Consider the following 20,689-nt stretch of genomic DNA (forward strand, 5'->3'; position numbering starts at 1 on the left):
GCTTTATTTTATAGAAATTATTGATCTCTCATGCTTCACTTATATTATTTTGAGAGTCTTTTAGAACAACATGGTAATTTGCTTTGCCTATAAAATTAGTCCTAATATGATAGGCATCCAAGATGGGTATAATAAAAACTTTCATATAGAGTGCATTGAATACTATGAGAAGTTTGATACTCAATGATTGTTTTGAGATATGAAGATGGTGATATTAGAGTCATGCTAGTTGAGTATTTGTGAATTCGAGAAATACTTGTGTTGAGGTTTGCAAGTCCCGTAGCATGCACGTATGGTAACCGTTGTGTAATAAATTTGAAGCATGAGGTGTTTCTTTGATTGTCATCCTTATGAGTGGCGGTCGGGGACGAGCGATGGCTTTTCCTACCAAGCTATCCCCCTAGGAGCATGCGCGTAGTGCTTGGTTTTTGATGACTTGTAGATTTTTGCAATAAGTATGTGAGTTCTTTATGACTAATGTTGAGTCCATGGATTATACGCACTCTCATCCTTCCACCATTGCTGGCCTCTCTAGTATCGCGCAATTTTCACCGGTACCATAAACCCACCATATACCTTCCTCAAAACAGCCACCATATCTACCTATTATGGCATTTCCATAGCCATTCCGAGATATATTTCCATGCAACTTTCCACCCTTCCGTTTATTATGACACGCTCCATTATTGTCATATTGCCTTGCATGATCATGTAGTTGACATCGTATTTGTGGCAAGGCCACCGTTCATAATTTTCATACATGTCACTTTTGATTCATTGCCCATCACGGTACACCGCCGGAGGCACGCATATAGAGTCATATTTTGTTCTAGTATCGAGTTGTAATCCTTGAGTTGTAAATAAATAGAAGTGTGATGACCATCATTATTAGAGCATTGTCCCGTGCGAGGAAATAAAAAAAGGAAGAAAGGCCCAAAAAAAAGAGAAAGGCCCCCAAAAAAGAGAAGGAAAGGCCAAATAAAAAAAGGAATGGCCCAAAAAAAATGAGAGAAAAAGAGACAAGGGGCCATGTTACTATCCTTTTTCCACACTTGTGCTTCAAAATAGCACCATGATCTTAATGATAGAGAGTCTCTTATTTTGTCAGTTTCATATACTAGTGGGAATTTTCATTATAGAACTTGGCTTGTATATTCCAACAATGGGCTTCCTCAAATTCCCTAGGTCTTCGTGAGCAAGCAAGTTGGATGCACACCCACTTAGTTTCTTTTGTTGAGCTTTCATACATTTATAGCTCTAGTGCATCCGTTGCATGGCAATCCCTACTCACTCACATTGATATCTATTGATGGGCATCTCCATAGCCCATTAATACGCCTAGTTGATGTGAGACCATCTTCCTCCTTTTTTGTCTTCTCCACAACCACCATTCTATTCCACTTATAGTGCTATGTCCATGGCTCACGCTCATGTATTGCGTGAAAGTTGAAAAAGTTTGAGAAATACTAAAGTATGAAACAATTGCTTGGCTTGTCATCGGGGTTGTGCATGATTTGAGCATTTTTGTGTGATGAAGATGGAGCATAACCAAACTATATGATTTTGTAGGGATGAACTTTCTTTGACCATGTTATTTTGAGAAGACATGATTACTTTGTTAGTATGCTTGAAGTATTATTATTTTTATGTCAATATTAAACTTTTGTCTTGAATCTTTCGGATCAGAACATTCATGCCACAATAAAGAAAATTACATTGAAAATTATGCTAGGTAGCATTCCACATCAAAAATTCTGTTTTTATCATTTACCTACTCGAGGACGAGCAGGAATTAAGCTTGGGGATGCTTGATACGTCTCCAACGTATCTATAATTTTTGTTTGTTCCATGCTATTATATTATCTGTTTTGGATGTTTAATGGGCTTTAATATGCTCTTTTATATTAATTTTAGTACTAACCTATTAACCGAAGGCCCAGTGCCAGTTTCTGTTTTTTTGCCTATTTCAGTGTTTTGCAGAAAAGGAATATCAAACGGAATCCAAACGGAATGAAACCTTCGCGAGGATCTTCCTTGGAACAAACGCAACCCAGAAGACTTGGAGTTGAAGTCTGGAACTCCGTGAGGCGGCCACGAGGCAGGAGGGCGCGCCCAGGGGGGTAGGCGCGCCCCCACCCTCGTGGGCCCCACGGAGCTCCACCGACGTACTTCTTTCGCCTATATATACTCTTATACCCTAAAAACATCAGGGGGATCCACGAACCACTTTTCCACTGCCGCAACCTTCTGTACCCGTGAGATCCCATCTTGGGGCCTTTTCCGACGATCTGCCGGAGGGGGAATCGATCATGGAGGGCTTCTACATCAACACCATAGCCTCTCTGATGATGTGTGATTAGTTTACCACAGACCTTCGGGTCCATAGTTATTAGCTAGATGGCTTCTTCTCTCTCTTTGGTTCTCAATACAAAGTTCTCCTCGATGTTCTTGGAGATCTATTCGATGTAATACTTGTTGCTGTGTGTTTGCCGAGATCCGATGAATTGTGGATTTATGATCAAGTTTATCTATGAACAATATTTGGTTCTTCTCTGAATTCTTATATGCATGATTTGATATCTTTGCAAGTCTCTTCGAATTATCGGTTTAGTTTGGCCTACTAGATTGATCTTTCTTGCAATGGGAGATGTGCTTAGCTTTGGGTTCAATCTTGCAGTATCCTTTCCCAGTTACAGTAGGGGCAGCAAGGCACGTATCGTATTGTTGCCATCGAGGATAAAAAGATTGGGTTTATATCATATTGCTTGAGTTTAGCCTTCTACATCATGTCATCTTGAACTTAATACTCTAGATGCATGCAGGATAGCGGTCGATGTGTGGAGTAATAGTAGTAGATGCAGAATCGTTTCGGTCTACTTGACACGGACGTGATGCCTATATTCATGATCATGCCTAGATATTCTCATAACTATGTGCTTTTCTACCAATTGCTCGGCAGTAATTTGTTCACCCAGCATAATATATGTTATCTTGAGAGAAGTCACTAGTGAAACCTATGGCCCCCGGGTCTATTTTCCATCATATAAGTTTCCGATCTACAATTCTAGTTTCCTATTTATTTTATTTTGCAATCTTTACTTTCCAATCTATACAACAAAAATACCAAAAATATTTATCTTATTATCTTTATCAGATCTCACTTTGGCAATTTACCGTGAAGGGATTGACAACCCCTTTATCGCGTTGGTTGCAAGGTTCTTGATTGTTTGTGTAGGTACTAGGTGACTTGCGTGTTATCTCCTACTGAATTGATACCTTGGTTCTCAAAAACTGAGGGAAATACTTACGCTACTTTGCTGCATCACCCTTTCCTCTTCAAGGGAAAACCAACGCATGCTCAAGAGGTAGCATTACGCTAGATCATTACACATCCTGGTACATGCCAGAGGCATTCATATAGAGTCATACTTTGTCATAGGTATCGAGTTGTAATTTTTATTTCTTTTGAGTTATAAGGAAATAGAAGTGTGATGATCATCATTATTCATTTTTAGAGCAGTGCCCCGGTGAGGAAAGGATGATGGAGACTATGATTCCCCCACATGCCGGGATGAGACTCTGGACAATGAGAGAAAGAAAAAGAAAGAAAAAAGAAGAAAAAAGAAAAAAAAGGAAAAAAAAAGAAAATAAATAAAAAATAATCAAAGAGAGAAGGGGCATTGTTAGTATCCTTTACCACACTTGTGCTTCAAAGTAGCACCATGTTTTTCATATGGAGAGCCTCCTATGTTGTCACTTTCATATACTAGTGGGAATTTTTCATTATAGGATTAGATGCACACCCACTTAGTTTTCATATTGAGCTTTCATACAATTATAGCTCTTAGTGCATTCGTTGCATGGCAATCCCTACTCCTCACGTTGATATCCATTGATGGGCATCTCCATAGCCCGTTGGTTAGCCGCGTCGGTGTGCGACTTTCTACTTTTTTGTCTTCTTTATATTTACCCCTATCATCATACTCTATTCCACCCGTAGTGCTATATCCACGGCTTGCGCTCATGTATTGCGTGAGGGTTGAAAAAGCTGAAGCGCGTTAAAAAGTATGAACCAATTGCTCGGCTTGTCATCGGGGTTGTGCATGATAAAATACTTTGTGTTAAGAAGACAGAGCATGACAAGAATATATGATTTTGTAGGGATAGCTTTCTTTAGCATTGATATTTTGAAAGACATGATTGTTTGTTGGGATGCCTGAGTATTGATGTCTTTCTGTCAAATTATAGACTATTGCTTTGAATCACTTATGTCTTAATATTCATGCCATGATTAGATATATGATCAAGTTTATGCTAGGTAGCATTCCACATCAAAATTATCTTTTTTATCATTTACCTACTCGAGGACGAGCAAGAATTAAGCTTGGGGATGCTGATACGTCTCCGTCGTATCTATAATTTTTGATTGTTTCATGCCAATATTATTCAACTTTTATATACTTTTGGCAACTTTTTATATGATTTATTTGGACTAACTTACTTATCCAGTGCCCAGTGCCAGTTCCTGTTTGTTGCATGTTTTTGTTTCGCAGAAAATCCATATCAAACGAAGTCAAAACGCGATAAAAATTTACGAAGAATTATTTTGGAATATATGTGATTTTTAGGATGTGGAATCAACGCAAACGGGGGCCCACAGAGCCCACAACCCACCAGGGCGCGCCACCTGGCGCGCCCAGGTGTTTTCTGCCCTCCTTGAAGGTCGGTTGGGGCCCTTCTTCTGGCGCAAGAAAGATAATTTATGGAAAAAATTGTGTAAAAATTTCAGCGCAATCGGAGTTACGGTCCGGGAATTTAAGAAACCTTGAAGGGCTAGATTTGGGGAACGCGAGACAGAAGAGAACAGAGAGGGAGATCCAATCTCGGAGGGGTTCCCGCCCCTCCGGCGCCATGGAGACCATGGACCAGAGGGGGAACTCTCCTCCCATCTAGGGGGAGGCCAAGGAAGAAGAAGAAAGACGGGGGCTCTCTCCCCCTCTCTCCCGGTGGCGCCGGAGTGCCGCCGGGGCAAGGATCGGGACGACGATCTACATCAACAATCTTGCTACCGTCATCACCAACTCTCTCCCCCTCTATGTAGCAGTGTAACGCCTATTCTCCCCGCTGTAATCTCTACTTAAACATGGTGCTCAACTCCATATATTATTTCCCAATGATCTATGGTTATCCTATGATGTTTGAGTAGATCCGTTTTGTCCTATGGGTTAACCGTGATCTTGGTTGGTATGATTGTATATTTTATTTATGGTGCTGTCCTACGGTGCCCTCCGCCTCGCGCAAACGTGAGGGGCCCCTGCTGTAGGGTGTTGCAATATGTTATGGTTCACTTATGGTGAGTTGCGAGAGTGACAGAAACTTAAACCCGAGTAACTGGGGTATGACGTATGGGAGTAAAGAGGACTTGACACTTAATGCTATGGTTGGGTTTCATGACCTTAATGATCTTTAGTAGTTGTGGATGCTTGCTAGAGTTCCAATCATAAATGCATATGATCCAAGTTGAGAAAGTATGTTAACTCATGCGTCTCCCTCATATAAAATTACAAGAATGATTACCGGTACTTGTTATCGATTGCCTAGGGACAAATAACTTTCTTCTTGACAAAAGATCTCTATTAAAACTAACTTAGTTGTGTCTTTATCTAAACCGCCCGTAGATTTTATTTACGTGCTCTTTATTATCTTGCAAACCTATCCTATCACACCTACAAAGTGCTTCTAGTTTCATACTTGTTCTAGGTGAAGCGAACGTCAAGCGTGTGTAGAGTTGTATCGGTGGTCGATAGAACTTGAGGGGATATTTGTTCTACCTTTAGCTCTTCATTGGGTTCGACACTCTTACTTATCGAAAGAGGCTACAATTGATCCCCTATACTTGTGGGTTATCAAGCAGCAGTGCATTTCTGTTTAGCACAGAAAGATAGTTGGCCGCAACAATCCCTTGTGAGCTTGTAGTAGTCATCGTGTGCCTCCACTCCCTCCACAATGCGCAAAAACAATGGTTTTCGCATGCGAAAACAACGATGAAACCATGGATCATCCGGGAAAGTTGGGTTTGGACCAAAGCAGTCCTTCTGCAGTAGCCGTGCTCCGGACACCCTATCCTGATTGATCACTTTTCTCCCTTTGATTGAGCCCTTGAAGTTGAGAATATGCTCCACCTGCCGGTCCATTCCGTCTTACATGCTCATGAGCATGATCATGTCCACTTCTTCGTCCGAATCCGGCTAATTAAACAACTCATCTTGAATGATCTGATCAAGCTCCATTGGTCCATACTCCTTGTCTTCCGAAGCATCGGAACTCATCGTTTTCTCTAAAAAAAATCACAAAAAAGACTAGGTTGGACAATGTGTCAAACACATAGAGCGCAAGGGGGAGGCCGAGAATTGCCGGACGTACCATGGTGGCGTCCGGGCCGGCGACAACGTCCCCGCCGGCGAGAACGAGAGAGAGAAATGTGTGTTGGTGCTAGCGGCGTAGAGGCTCGGAACGGCTGCGGAGCATGCGTGGTGGCGGAGCTGCAAGACAGACGCCGCAGAGGAGGAAGAAGAGAGAAAGAGCAAATGGATCCGGTAGGGCGAGGGGGTGGATTTGGTGCAATTTAAGATGAGGTAAGGCTGTCAGGTCCGACTTGACGGACACGTCCGGACGCGCCTATATCTGTCTCATATTTGGGTTGTATATGAAGGGTGTCGATCAGCCCGTTCGTTTGAGGCCTTGGGGCATCCATCTGAGTCATATTTTCGTGGCTGGTCACTGTTCGAACGTTCGAGACGGGTTTGGAACGTTCAGCTGGGGCGTGTTTGGTTGCAGTAGTGAACAGTAGCTGCATTGCATACACATCTCAACCCAGCCTGGCTGAGCAAAAACAGCCCCAAATGCGTCATCTGCAAGTTGTTTGGTTGCCTGCATCTAGGGTCCCTGCATTAGGTAATATGCAAGTGCACTTTGTTTGGTTGCCTGCGTTGGCCCAAGAGGCAAATGGACAAGGTGTTTGGTTGCATACGGCGTACATGGTGTGCTTACCTTGTACCCTAGTTGGTGAGCTTACCCACAATGATCACACCTAGCACACCAACGCCACATCACAGCAATGCCGACTGGGTGAAGATGATGAAGTTCTTCAGCTTCAGCCCAAACTAACGATCCACCTTAGCACCTTCCACTTTGACACCTCCAACCTTGCCACTGTCAACACTACTGCCTCCGTGCTTTCGCACCCAGTTGGAGTAAGCTTGTTCTGCTGCCTGCCTAGTGTTGAACCCTCTATGTCTACTGTTGCTATACAATGCCACTTGTGCACTGACTTCTTCCCATGAACTGTAAACTCCTGGAGCCTTACCGATGAACACGGCATACCACTTGCCTTAGCAATGCACAAGAGCAAGAATTGAAGCAGCAAATCAATGGAGCACACAAGTAGCAAGCAAAGTAGCACACAAACAACAATGGAACAAAAGAGAAGAAGTAAAGCATGCATGATCATATGGCATAGCAAGTTCTACCTAGCACTACCATGTTGTTATCCTACCACCACATCCAAAAGAGGGTGTGGTCCTACCACCGCAAGTTCACCATCATCGTGAGGGGTTAGTATATACCACCTCACCAAAATATACATACCATCAAATAGTTTTCTAGCCCTACCTACACAAAATGTACGTCGTCATCGTCGCCACCACCATCGCCATTGCCGTCGGGGATCATGCACGCTCACAGGCAGCACTACTCTAGTAGTAGTGCTTGCCCCGCCAGCTCCTGAGCCACAACACCCTGTGAGCATCTGCCATGGCAACGAACCCAACACCTTGCCAAGCAGGTGGCTGAGAGCTGCCATGAGAGCCTCGTCGCTGAAGCCACCCTAGGTCATGACAGCGCCATACAGGTCAGGGTGGACGTCGAAGGGCTTGCACTCCCTGATGGCTGTTGCCACCTCCTTCACCGCCTCAGTCATGCTGCAAAAGACATTGATCTCCTCCTCCATCAGGCCTCCTCTCTTCCTCTTCCTATCATGGACGAGGTCAAAGGGCTTGTCGAAGGGCTTGTCAGGGCCATCAAGGACCTCGACGTCCGGGGTCCCAGGGAAGTCTGGCATGGGAGAACCAAGAGGATCCCCCAAGCCCATGGCATGCTTCCCAGTTGCCAACCTGAAGGAGAAGATGTGTTGCATCTGGCTGTAGTTCTGTATGGGTGTGTTGAGGAATTCAGCGTCCCTTGGGTGGTCCTAAGAATGAAACACAAGTGTTGTTAGTTGCGATTAGGAGTAGGCAATGGTGGACAGTATGAAAAGGAAGAGGGCTGTCAGCTGACGGCGACATGGTCGGCGTAGTGCTCTGCCTCCAAAACTATGGAGCAAGTGTTCTCATCCCATGAGGCGCCGCTAAGGTCTCTCAGCTTGGACACTTGGATCCATGGAGCTTTCCACTTCCTCAGGTGGTTGTACACCTGGGTGGCGGACACCTCCTGCCCACGGAACTCGAACACCTGCTTCGCAACAGTGTTCAAGTGCATCTCCATGAAGCCCTTGTCAGTCCTAACTCCACTAGAGATGAGCTCACACATCTTGTTCAGCACGAACGTGGACATGAACGGCTGCCACTTCATGTTGTTCAACCTACCATCCTTCTTTGCCTTTGCTGTTGCTACCTTGAGTGCAGCGACAACATCATGAGTTTGCTCAACGAGCACTACTGGCACATAGACAAAAGAGAAAAATTCACTATAGGTCACAAAACTTGAGCCGGTTGACACTTTAGTACCACTACTTCAAAATACCCGAACTACGGTCCACATACTTGTGCACAGGGTTCACTTTGGTCCATATGTACGATTTCGTCTATGTATTCGCTGACTTGGTTGAGTCAGCGGCCGCCAGCTCGGCTTTGACCGCCACCTGGTCGAGCCTGGGTCAATACTAGTTCGTCTGGGGGTTTTTGCAAAATCGCCAGTACCTGGTCACACCTGGTCGGATCCGACCGCGCACCTGGTCGGCCTGCTCGCTTATCCCCTCGCTCTCCTCTTCCTCTCCTCTGAACCCTAGCCCAACTCCCATCCCCGCCGCTGCAGCCATTGCCGACATCGATGCCCTCCACCACCGCAGCCATTGTGACGCCCTCCTCCACCTCCTCCGTCCTCGCCGTCATGTCATCTTCCAGCTCCGTCCGCTCTGCATTGCGTAGCTGCTCTGTTGCTGTACCATTGATCGGGTGCCCGGATTGCAACGAGCAGGTGAGGTTCTATCGGTCTAGCACCGATGAGCATGATGGATGGATCTCTACAAGTGCGTCATCCACACTGTAAGTGCCAGTTCCTCGCTTCTTGTTGATTGATTCATGCCGTGTCAACTCACTGTAGTATTGAAGCAGAGCACTGATTAAATTGGTCTTTAGGTGCTCTCCAGTAGTTTAGATTGTCCTTGGTTGCAAAATTAGTTGGTTAATTAGTCATTGCTCTGATTAATACAGTAGTTTAGACTGTCTTTGTTTGCAAAATTGCTGACAGAACTAGTTGGTTAACTAGTCTGCCATTGATTCATGCACTCCGAACTTTACTGTCACTCTGTAATTTTGTGTTCTCGGGTCACTTGTGATTTCTGGCGCTGGGAGCTTGAATATGTGGAGCATCTGGTTGAAACAAGGCGTCTGGTTGGTGATGCTGCTGTAGATGCAATTGGTGCAGCCGAGGACACGAGGGAAGAGCTTGAGAGGCAGAGGACTGAATCAATGGCAGGCAGAGGCACAGCTGGAAGGGGCATGGCTGGAAGAGGCAGTGTAGGCAGAGCTAATTATGCCAGCTCCAGCGAGAATAAGTATGCTACCAAGCAGCAAATTGCTATGCTTTTAGGATTAGGCAGAGAGATTTTGCTGCTGCTAAAGCTGCTGATGGCTTTTGTTATAGTGCTTTCTGTGATGTGTTTCACCTTAATTATGAAGAAGTGAAGTGTTGTCAAATGAGTAGGTGTAGGTGTTCTAAGAGATCTCTTGTTCTAAATTGAGCATAATAAATGCCAGTGTAGAGATCTCTTGTTTGCTCAGTATGAAGTCTTGGTTGTAATGCTTGTTGTAATGGATAATATGTCAGTAATATGAAGTTTGCTTGACCTAATTGCTTTGAAATTACTGACAGATGTATTTGATGTCAGAAGTGTAGTTAAACTAATTCTGACAGAAGTTTACCTAATTCAAATTCTGTCAGAATTGTACTTAACTTAACCTCATTGCTTTCAAATTACTGACAGAAATGCTTTCATAACTACTTGCTGACAGAAATGCACTTAACCTAATTAGGGTTAACTAATTGTTGACAGAAATGCACTTAACTAATTATTGTCATAACTAAACTAACTTATGTTAACTAATTGCTGTCATAAATGTAACTCATGCCAGCCCAGGCCCCCTTCCTCAACACAACTGAACTCAAAAGCAAGCATGTACTTGCACCTGCTGCAAACACCCACCCAACAACTTGCACTCTACATGTAGCTTTCGTCCACCACCAGTACACCACCACCACCAGATCTCCTTCTTCTTCCTCATCTTTCATCTTCAATTTCGTGCACCACCAGATCCCTTCTCTCCTCTGTCCAACAGATCCCCTTCTCATCTTCATCTAGCAGTAACCATGGTGTCCTGGGATGATCTTCCCAGTTCTTCTGAAGATCACTCTGTGACCAGCAAGGTTAGTGTGCTCCCCACCGAGTCTAGGGTTTCTCAGCTAGGGTTTCTCTCTCAATTGATTCCAAATGTCTCTCTTTTGTTTAGCCACCTGCCACAATTTCTTGTGAGGAATGGAGTGGCTTGGCTACAGATCTGCCTAGCTTTAGATGTGGGCATGGATCTTTGTGTGAGAAGCATGTGGCATTTGAATCTGTTGATAGTGGCAGAAGGTTTCTAACTTGTGCACAGAAGGTTAGTAATTTTTTTTGCATTTGGCACTGTTAAACAGGAAGTCAATTTTAGTATGTTTTAAGTTTCATCATCATGCACAGAACTAAATATTGGCAGTTAACTGAATTTTTTGTTGGTCTAAATTGTTAGGAGGTACCTAAATGCAGATATGTTGAGTGGGTTGACCCTGAGTGGCCTGATGCTCTGAAGATGAGCCTAGCTAGTATATGGACCATGTATGAAGAGGAGAAAAAATAGAGGCTCGGACAGAATGTTGTGAGTGCTGAAGAAAACTTGAAGGTTCTTGAAGAGAAGAAGAAGATGGAGAATGAGTTGAGGCATTTCAAGCTTGATTTTGCTAAGATGGTGACTGAGAAGGAGCAGGCAATGAGCCAATTAGGCAGCACACAACTTGCTCTGACTGATCTAAAGGAAGAACTTGAGAAGAAGAAGATGCCAGATAAGTCAGTAACCAACATTCATCAGGTCTTCAGGGTTAAAGCAGAGAAAGAGAGGGACCAAGCAATGCAGGAGAGGGACCAAGTGATTCAAGAGAGGGATGATTTTAAGCATGAGAAAAGGAAGCTTGAGTACATGATTGGTGACCTATTCAAACACAAAGAGGCCACCAAGGAGAAGATAAGGAAGCCGAAGGGCATGCTGAATGAATTTGATTGAATTTGTGTCATTGTAAAAAAATGACTCTGTATCTTTCCTAGAATGTGTATCTTCTGTCAAATGAACATGAACCTCCTCCTGGATTTGTGTCATTTGTACTTTCTGTCAAATGTTAACTAAATTGGGTTCAGATAACTAAATTGGGTTCAGATAAGTAAATGTAGATAAGAAATTGAAGTTAACTGTCAGTGTTTCTTCTTTTGGAAAGGTTTGCTGTTTTCTATGACTGAATTTGTATGCCTGTACCAAATTTTGATTAAAGAAAAAAATTAAAAATTACACAAAAAGAGTTTTGCCTGGGTCTCGAACCCAGGACCTATGGTATTGAACGTTGGGGGCAATGCTAGTGGGGTAAGTAGTAGTGCTTTGACCAAGGGCAGGTACTAAACTAACTATTTAGTAGTTGCTAGTGGCCCAATGGCCCACGCCTCTTCGGTTTCCTTCTGTGCTCTTTAAGCCCACCCACCCACCGCTCCACTCTCCACTCACCTCCAGTCCACTGTCCACCCACGTCCCCTCGGTTACCCCGCTACCAAACCCCCACTCCGCCGTCAAGAAAACCCTCGCCGCCGACGACATGGAGAACAGCCCCGCCTGGTAGAGTGTCCTCGATGACCTCGCAGGCGATGACAAGGCGATGCGCGCGGACCTGACGGAGATCGGGAAGTGGTCCCCCAACATTGGGATGCTGCTTCACCACGCGCGTGGCCTCCTCAAGGTCATGACCGACGACGAGCTGGATCGCGCCTGCACCGACCGGCCGGTATCCCTTTTGCGCTCGTCCTCTGCTTCGCGATGTAGGAGACGCGCTCCGACGACCCGGGGCAGCGAGCCCGGTGGTGGATGTACCGGTCCGCCACCGCGCCGCGGCTTTCGGATCCGTCGCGCGTTGGCTCACGAACGGAGCGCGTCTACAACGTCGACCTGGCCGTCCCAGCGCCTGTCAACACGGCCTACTGGGACCACTACCAGCCCGATCTCCTCGGGCGCGACGACGTCTCCGAGTACATCTCGTCCGGCTTGGAGTACGACGCTGGCTCCGACGACGATTCTGGCTACGCCGCTAACTCGTCCTGGTCGACTGGCTGGGAGGAGCCCGAGGTGATTGTCTTCTCTAACGACGAGCCGGAGGTCACGGTGGCGGCGCCCGTCGTCCCCGAGCCGGAGGTCCAAATGGTGGCGCCCGTCGCCAGGGAGGGTGACAAGCACCGCCCCATTGACGTCGAGTTGCTTCCAGATGTTCCTGACATCGTCAAGCAGGAGGTGGAGGTGGTCTTGGCCCTGCAAGCATAGGTGGACGTCGCAGCGCAGCCAGAGAGGAAGAAGAAGAGGAAGGTGGCAGTTGACATGGAGGTTCGCCGCTCGGAGCGCGTCCAGAAGATGAAGAACTGAAGATGAAGAAGATGAAGTAGCAGGCATGAAGAAGATGCAGTTGCAGTAGTTAGGTATGCTGAAATATACAGATTTTCAGCATATAAGTTATAAAATAGTAGTTTGTTAGGTGTGCTTGTATATTAAGCACATAAGTTATTTGTAATTTCTGCTGGCTGTTGTTGCTATATAAGTGTTGAACTGGCTGTTGATGCTATATAAGTGTTGAACTGGCTGTGATGCTATATAAGTGTTTAACTGTGTTGATGCTATATAAGTGGCAGTTGTGCCATATAATGTTGTTGATCCAGACTTGTTGCTATATAAGGCAACAATCCAAAAGTGTCTTGTTGCTATATAAGGCAATAATCCAAAAGAAGAAGCTGCTAAGGTTTTCAGAAAAATGAATCTTTGTCTTAACTGAATTCTGTCTTAACTGAACTTTGTCTCAACTGAATTTGGTCTTAACTGAACTTTGTCTTAACTGAACTTTGTCAGATAACTAAATTCATTTAACTGTAAATATTCAGTTAACTTTTCAAACTAAATTCAGACAGCCGTAAAAATTCAGTTAACTGTAAAAATTAAGTTATCTTTGCAAACTAAATTCAGTTAACTGTAAAAATTTAGTTCTCTTTTCAAACTAAATTCAGACAACTGCTAAAGTTCAGTCAACTGTTAAAATTCAGTTAACAGGGAGGGGAGTGGAAGCATAATAAGTAGGTTGTCAAGTAACACTTGAGCAAAGCACCGTTCCTATCACACTGGCATTGCAAGCAGTTTCTCACACCACAGGTGCTGGGTTCGAGACCCAGGCCACCTTTTTTTGTTTGTTTTTTTATGCAGTTAAGTACAAAACCAATAAAGAGAGAAATGAACCACTCATTCATTGAACTTTTCAATTTGAATTCAGTGAATAAAGCCACTGATTCTGCACTGAACTCTAACAATTTTCAATTTGAATTCAGTGAATGAAGCCATTCAATGAGTACAAATGCAGCTGCACTGAATCATCTAAACTCCATGAACCTCCTCCTGTGTACCTTGGCATGAACCTCCTCCTGTGTAAGTTGACCATCATCTTGTGTGACATGAACCTCCTCCTGTGTACCTTGGCCATCACCGTGTTGTGCCAAAACAATTCCATCATCTGACACATCATCAGGAATGGCCCTTGGACCCCTTCTTGTTGTTCTCTCTGCTAGATTTGGCAAAATTCCAGCCTTTATTTGATTACATCCTTTGATGTTGTGGCCTGTTTCATGGCAGTATGAACATGTTATTGTGATTCCATGTTTGCTCATCACCTAGGTTCCATCTTTCTTTTCAATCTCATAAGGCTTCTTTCTCCTACTCTTGTTTGAAGGCCTCCCTACTTTTTTTTTCATAGACAGGTGGCTTGATTTCACAACCATTCATCTTCTGCCACTCACTCCTATCTCTGCAAGGCTTGATAATGGGTTTGTATGCTAGCTTGAATGCTTCTATACTGTAACAGGAGTGCACCAAACTCTCAGGATCAATCCTCTCATGTCTGCAGCATGCAATTGCATGGTGACATGGAACTCCACTAAGATCCCACCTTTTGCATGTACAACTTTCTTCCTTCATGTCAACAATGTATGTCTTGTTCCTATTGTCAACCTGAAAGATGCCATCACCAACCCCTGAAACCATGCATGTAGCTGACAGCTCTATATTCTTCTCAATTCTTTTCCTAATTTTTGGGCATATTGAGCCAGGCCAGGTCTCTGCCTCCTTTCTTTTGTTGTAGAATCTGACCATGATCTGTGTTTTGATCTTGTCAATCATTGATCTGAGATGCATCTCCCTAGCCTCAAGAATATATATGTTGAAAACCTCACAGTTGTTGTTCAGAAGGATATCACACTTGACCAATTCTCTTTGGAAGCCTCTAACCCAAGTGTTGGGTGGTAGCTACTCAAGCCATTTGTATGCTTCTAGGCTGATGACCTTCATTTCCTCCATGCTTGCAGCCCACAGTTCTGTTGTTGTGCTCCTTGCACACTTCCATAACTGGTTCTTAAGAACATATCCTTTGTGTGTTTGCTGAAAATTCTGCCATATATGCCTAACACAATGCCTGTGTTCTGCATCAGGAAAGTGCTGCCTCACTCCCTTGATGAGGCCCTTTTGCTTGTCTGACATTATAGTCCATGGCTCTGTGTTTACAATTCCCAAGTCACTCTTCAGATTTGACAGAAACCATTTCCATGTGTGAGTGTTCTCTACCTCAACAACTGCAAAAGCTATAGGGTAAATGCAGTCATTAGGATCCATGCCAACAGCACACAGCATAACACCTCCATACTTTGTCTTCAGGTGGCATCCATCCAAACAAATGACAGGCCTACAGGCTTGCATGAAACCCCTTCTGCAAGCATCCAGAGAGAAATAACAACTTGCAAATATGCCATCATTGACACCCACATAGAAAGAACTGCCTGGGTTTGATCTTCTGAATTCTTGTGCATAATCCCACATGCTGTTGTACTGCTCCAACTCATCTCCTTCAATCACTTTCTTCACTATCCTCTTAGCCCTTCTGAGCTTGCTCCTTGTTGTTTTCATGTTCCAATCTTTCTGAACCACCCTTGCAAAAAATTTCATATTCATGTTTTCATCTGCTCTGAAAGAATCAACATATTTTCCAGCCATAAAAGGAGCAGTGAATGACTTAACACACCATTTCTTTATGCATGTATGCTTTGGGTTGTATTTCTTGATCATGAAGCAGTTGATTCTCCCATCAAATGATGCAGACAAGGTCCAAGGGCACCCATCTTCACAAATGGCATTGAGTCTTTTCCTATCATTTCTGGGGCATTTAATGTCAACTCTCTCCTGACAGCTGTACTCTTTGATAGTTTCCTCAGGAACTCAACAGATCCAAAGGTCTGGCCAACTTGAAACTGTGGTTTAGTCAGGTCTTCCTCTCTAAAACTTTTGAAATTCAGCTTAACCTTATCTTCATCAGATGAAGGGAAGCACATATGTCCACTTCTTCAGTAGGATCATCAGCTTCTTCTTGGACTGCTTTACCTTTGCCTTTCTCACAATCAACATTTTTGTCAAACAAGTCATCATCATCTTGCAGATTGATACGTCTCCAACGTATCTATAATTTTTGATTGTTCCATGCTATTATATTATCCGTCTAGGATTTTTAATATGCATTTATATGCTATTTTATATGATTTTTGGGACTAACCTATTAACCTAGAGCCTAGTGCCAGTTTCTGTTTTTTCTCCTTGGTTTTGAGTTTTACAGAAAAGGAATACCAAACGGAGTCCAATTGACGTGCATATTTTTGATGATTTTTTATAGACCAAAAGAAGCCCCCGGAGTAAAAGAGTTGGGCCAGAAGAGTCCCGGGCTGCCCACGAGGGTGGGGGCGTGCCCTACCCCCTGGGCGCGCCCCCCTATCTCGTGGACGACTCGGAGACCCCCCTGACGTGAGACCTACGCCAAAAATTCCTATAAATACAGAAACCTCCAGAAAATAACCTAGATCGGGAGTTCCGCCGCCGCAAGCCTCTGTAGCCACGAAAAACCAATCGGGACCCTGTTCCGGCACCCTGCCGGAGGGGGGAACCCTCACCGGTGGCCATCTTCATCATCCCGACGCTCTCCATGACGAGGAGGGAGTAGTTCACCCTCGGGGCTGAGGGTATGTACCAGTAGCTATGTGTTTGATCTCTCTCTCTCTCTCTCTCTCTCGTGTTCTTGATATGGCACGATCTTGATGTATCGCGAGATTTGCTATTATAGTTGGATCTTATGATGTTTCCCCCCCTCTACTCTCTTGTAATGGATTGAGTTTTCCCTTTGAAGTTATCTTATCGGATTGAGTCTTTAAGGATTTGAGAACACTTGATGTATTCCTGCATGTGCTTATCTGTGGTGACAATGGGATATTCACGTGATCTACTTGATGTATATTTTGGTGATCAACTTGTGAGTTCTGTGACCTTGTGAACTTATGCATAGGGGTTGGCACACGTTTTCATCTTGACTCTCCGGTAGAAACTTTGGGGCACTCTTTGAAGTTCTTTGTGTTGGTTGAATAGATGAATCTGAGATTGTGTGATGCATATCGTATAATCATACCCACGGATACTTGAGGTGACATTGGAGTATCTAGGTGACATTAGGGTTTTGGTTGATTTGTGCCTTAAGGTGTTATTCTAGTACGAACTCTATGATAGATCGAACGGAAAGAATAACTTCGTGTTATTTTACTACGGACTCTTGAATAGATCAGCAGAAAGGATAACTTTGAGGTGGTTTCGTACCCTACAATAATCTCTTTGTTTGTTCTCCGCTATTAGTGACTTTGGAGTGACTCTTTGTTGCATGTTGAGGGATAGTTATATGATCCAATTACGTTATTATTGTTGAGAGAACTTGCACTAGTGAAAGTATGAACCCTACGCCTTGTTTCAACGCATTGCAATACTGTTTGTGCTCACTTTTATCATTAGTTACCCTGCTGTTTTTATAATTTCAGATTACAAAAACCTATATCTAACATCCATATTGCACTTGTATCACCATCTCTTCGCCGAACTAGTGCACCTATACAATTTACCATTGTATTGGGTGTGTTGGGGACACAAGAGACTCTTTGTTATTTGGTTGCAGGGTTGCTTGAGAGCGAGCATCTTCATCCTACGCCTCCCACGGATTGATAAACCTTAGGTAATCCACTTGAGGGAAATTTGCTACTGTCCTACAAACTTCTGCACTTGGAGGCCCAACAACGTCTACAAGAAGAAGGTTGTGTAGTAGACATCACAGATTAATGTCTGGATCAACAATTTGTGGAATGTAATCTTCATCTGAATCCTGCATTACTGAACAACCAACTGCATCTGCTGCATCCATGTTAAAAAACCTACAGGATTTCCTGGCCCTAAACCCAAACTGAGATGAAAGGTAAGTAGTTCCTGGCTGGGGTGGACTTGGTATGAAATCATCTTCTTCTGACTCTGCTCCACTTTTTGACTCTGCTTCATCTTGCTCATGCTCTTGATCATGCCGAGGCAGCTCTTATTCCAGTTGAGGGAGCTCAGCCTACTCCTGTTCCACTAGAGTGAGCTGAGCCTGCTCCTCTTGCTGCTGTTGTGTCTGCTCTTCTTGCTGCTGGTGTGCCTTCTCATTCTTTGGCCTAATGCCACTGAACCTGACAATTGGAGGATCCTCATCATCAGAGTGAACTTGAACAAGAGAAATTTATGATCTCATGCTCTCATCATGATCAAGGAAAATCTGTTGGAAGTGGTTGCCATTCAGAACACAATCCTTCATGTTTTCTGTCATAGTGTTGTCCCCTATCTTAATCTCTCTTAATCCATTCCTATACACTGTCAATCCAGGAACACACCAATATGCCCTGATCCTGCCCTCAAACTCATATCCAATTTCCTCCACTAGACTGGCAACAACATTAGGTGTCCAATTATCTATGTCACAGTAATCATACCAAATGGAGTGACCTTTGTGATAATCCCTATGCTTGCCAGCACACAGAAAATAGCCACCATGTATGACCTCAACAGAGAAGTGGTTCTTAAGGGTCCTGCAAAACAATCAAGTTGAAAAAGTTCAGACATTTCAGACTACAGAGAGGTTCAGACAGTACAAAATTCAGACCTTTTCAGAAATAAAAGCAGAGATTCCTGGCCTCCAATTAACAAATGTATGAGCTTACAGGTCATAAAGCAACCATTTTTGGTAAATCAGACCTAATGTAATTGCAAATTAAAACAATTCTGCACACCAAGTCAACTCTGACACTAACCTTTACTGCTTAAACCCTAGACCCCTGGACCCATGACAAATTGAGGGAGAAAGAACCCTGACCACTCCAGATCTCTGCAAACATGGGCAACAACTGCGAACCCCCCATCCTAACACCCTATTTTTGGCCTGCCACTAAGTTCATCAAGAAACTGCTAAAACCCTACCACCCACACCCAATCCGCCAGAAAGTTGAACAAACACCCAAACCCTAGCTCGTACGCGCAATTGATGCGACCAAGAACTCTTTACCGGAGCTAAATTGGACAGATCGAGCAACGGAGCTGCTGGCGACGGCGACGTACCGTACAAGGGCGGCGAGGCATCATCACGGCGATGCGAAGGAGCAAGAGGGACGTTCGGCGCGGACGGCGCGGACGGCGGCGGCTCAGCGTTCGACGAGCTGATGGAGCCGTCGTCGACGCCGACGAGCTCAGAGGACGACCTCGGCAGCGACGACGAGCAGAGAGGGTGCGGGAGCAGAGGAGACAGCGAGCGGGTGCGAGAGGAGAGGCAGACAGCGATCTGGTGCGGTCCGACCAGGTGGGCTGGTTTAATGGTCATGGCGATTTTGCAAACCCCCTCGGACGGAGTAGTATTAACCCGAGGCACGACCAGGTGGCGGTCAAACCTAGCTGGCGGCCGCTGACTTGGCCAAGTCAGCGAATACGTAGACAAAATCGTACATACTGACCAAAGTGAACCCTGTGCGCAAGTATGTGGACCGTAGAATGGGTATTTTGAAGTAGTGGTACTAAAGTGTCAACCGGCTCAAGTTTTTTGACCTATAGTGAATTTTTCTGTAGACAAAATCAGACGCGAACACCTGTGAATCAGGTGCCATCTTGGACATAGGTTGCGAGTCCTCGACAAACGATGGAGCAAACTGGCTGTTGGACATGACAAGGGCCTGACTAAGATCTTGCGTCTGCTTGGTCATGTCCTACAATCATAGCACACATTGACAGCAAGCATAGCACACAACATACCGGACAATCCATGAAACATACATGTACATGGTTCATCACTATCATACCAAGCACATGCTTCATCACTATCATACTAAGCACATGGTTCATCGCTATCATACTAAGCATACCGGACAATCTATGAGTAGGAACATACATCTACAACAAACAGCATGCTACAAATGGCCCACCAATAGCTACAAATCATATATCTAAGCATGAATCAACACAAGCACAAGGTTTAACTTCAAACTCTACTACTAATCTAGACTACCACATGCTTGAACATCTAACCCTACCACGAATTGCAACCGCAGCATAGCAATCAACCATATGAGTTCACAGATCAAAGCACTAATCAACCATGCATCTACATCAAACCCTAGCTGCATCTCAGATTTAGCTAGAAGGAACAGAGAGAAAGGGGATTGAACTCACAGAGGCCATGGCTGCAGGTCGATGACGAGGGGGGAACGGTCGTAGAAGATCACCGCCGGCCGGTGAAGGACCGCCGGCCGATGAAGATGCGCCGCTTACCTGCCGGTCGGTGCCGATGCACGTCGGCGGGAAAGCTCGAAAGGGGGGAGAATGGTGGCGGGAGTTGGGGCGGTGAGGGAGGGGCTAAATAGGGGCGGACTTGGCGGGAGGTGAGCCTAAATCACCCCGCTGATTTTTCGGCGACGGGGGCGAGCTCGCGCCATCTCCCTGGTCGCACGAGGAGAGAAGCGCGTCGCCCGAGCCAGGCTCGCGAGCTACTGCCGATTCGGGCGTTTCCCCTGGGTCTGGCCTGGAGATGCTTTAAGGTTCGTGCCATGCGGGCCGCACAGTAAACGTAGACAACCAAACGGGTCATTTTCTTTCCGCGCGAGCCAGACTGGGCCATATATGCAGGCAACCAAACACGCCTCGTAGATGCTGATAGCTGTGAGTTTCAAAAA

Source organism: Triticum aestivum, chromosome 5D (genome assembly GCF_018294505.1).
Source record: "Triticum aestivum cultivar Chinese Spring chromosome 5D, IWGSC CS RefSeq v2.1, whole genome shotgun sequence".
NCBI classification, from domain to species: domain Eukaryota; kingdom Viridiplantae; phylum Streptophyta; class Magnoliopsida; order Poales; family Poaceae; genus Triticum; species Triticum aestivum.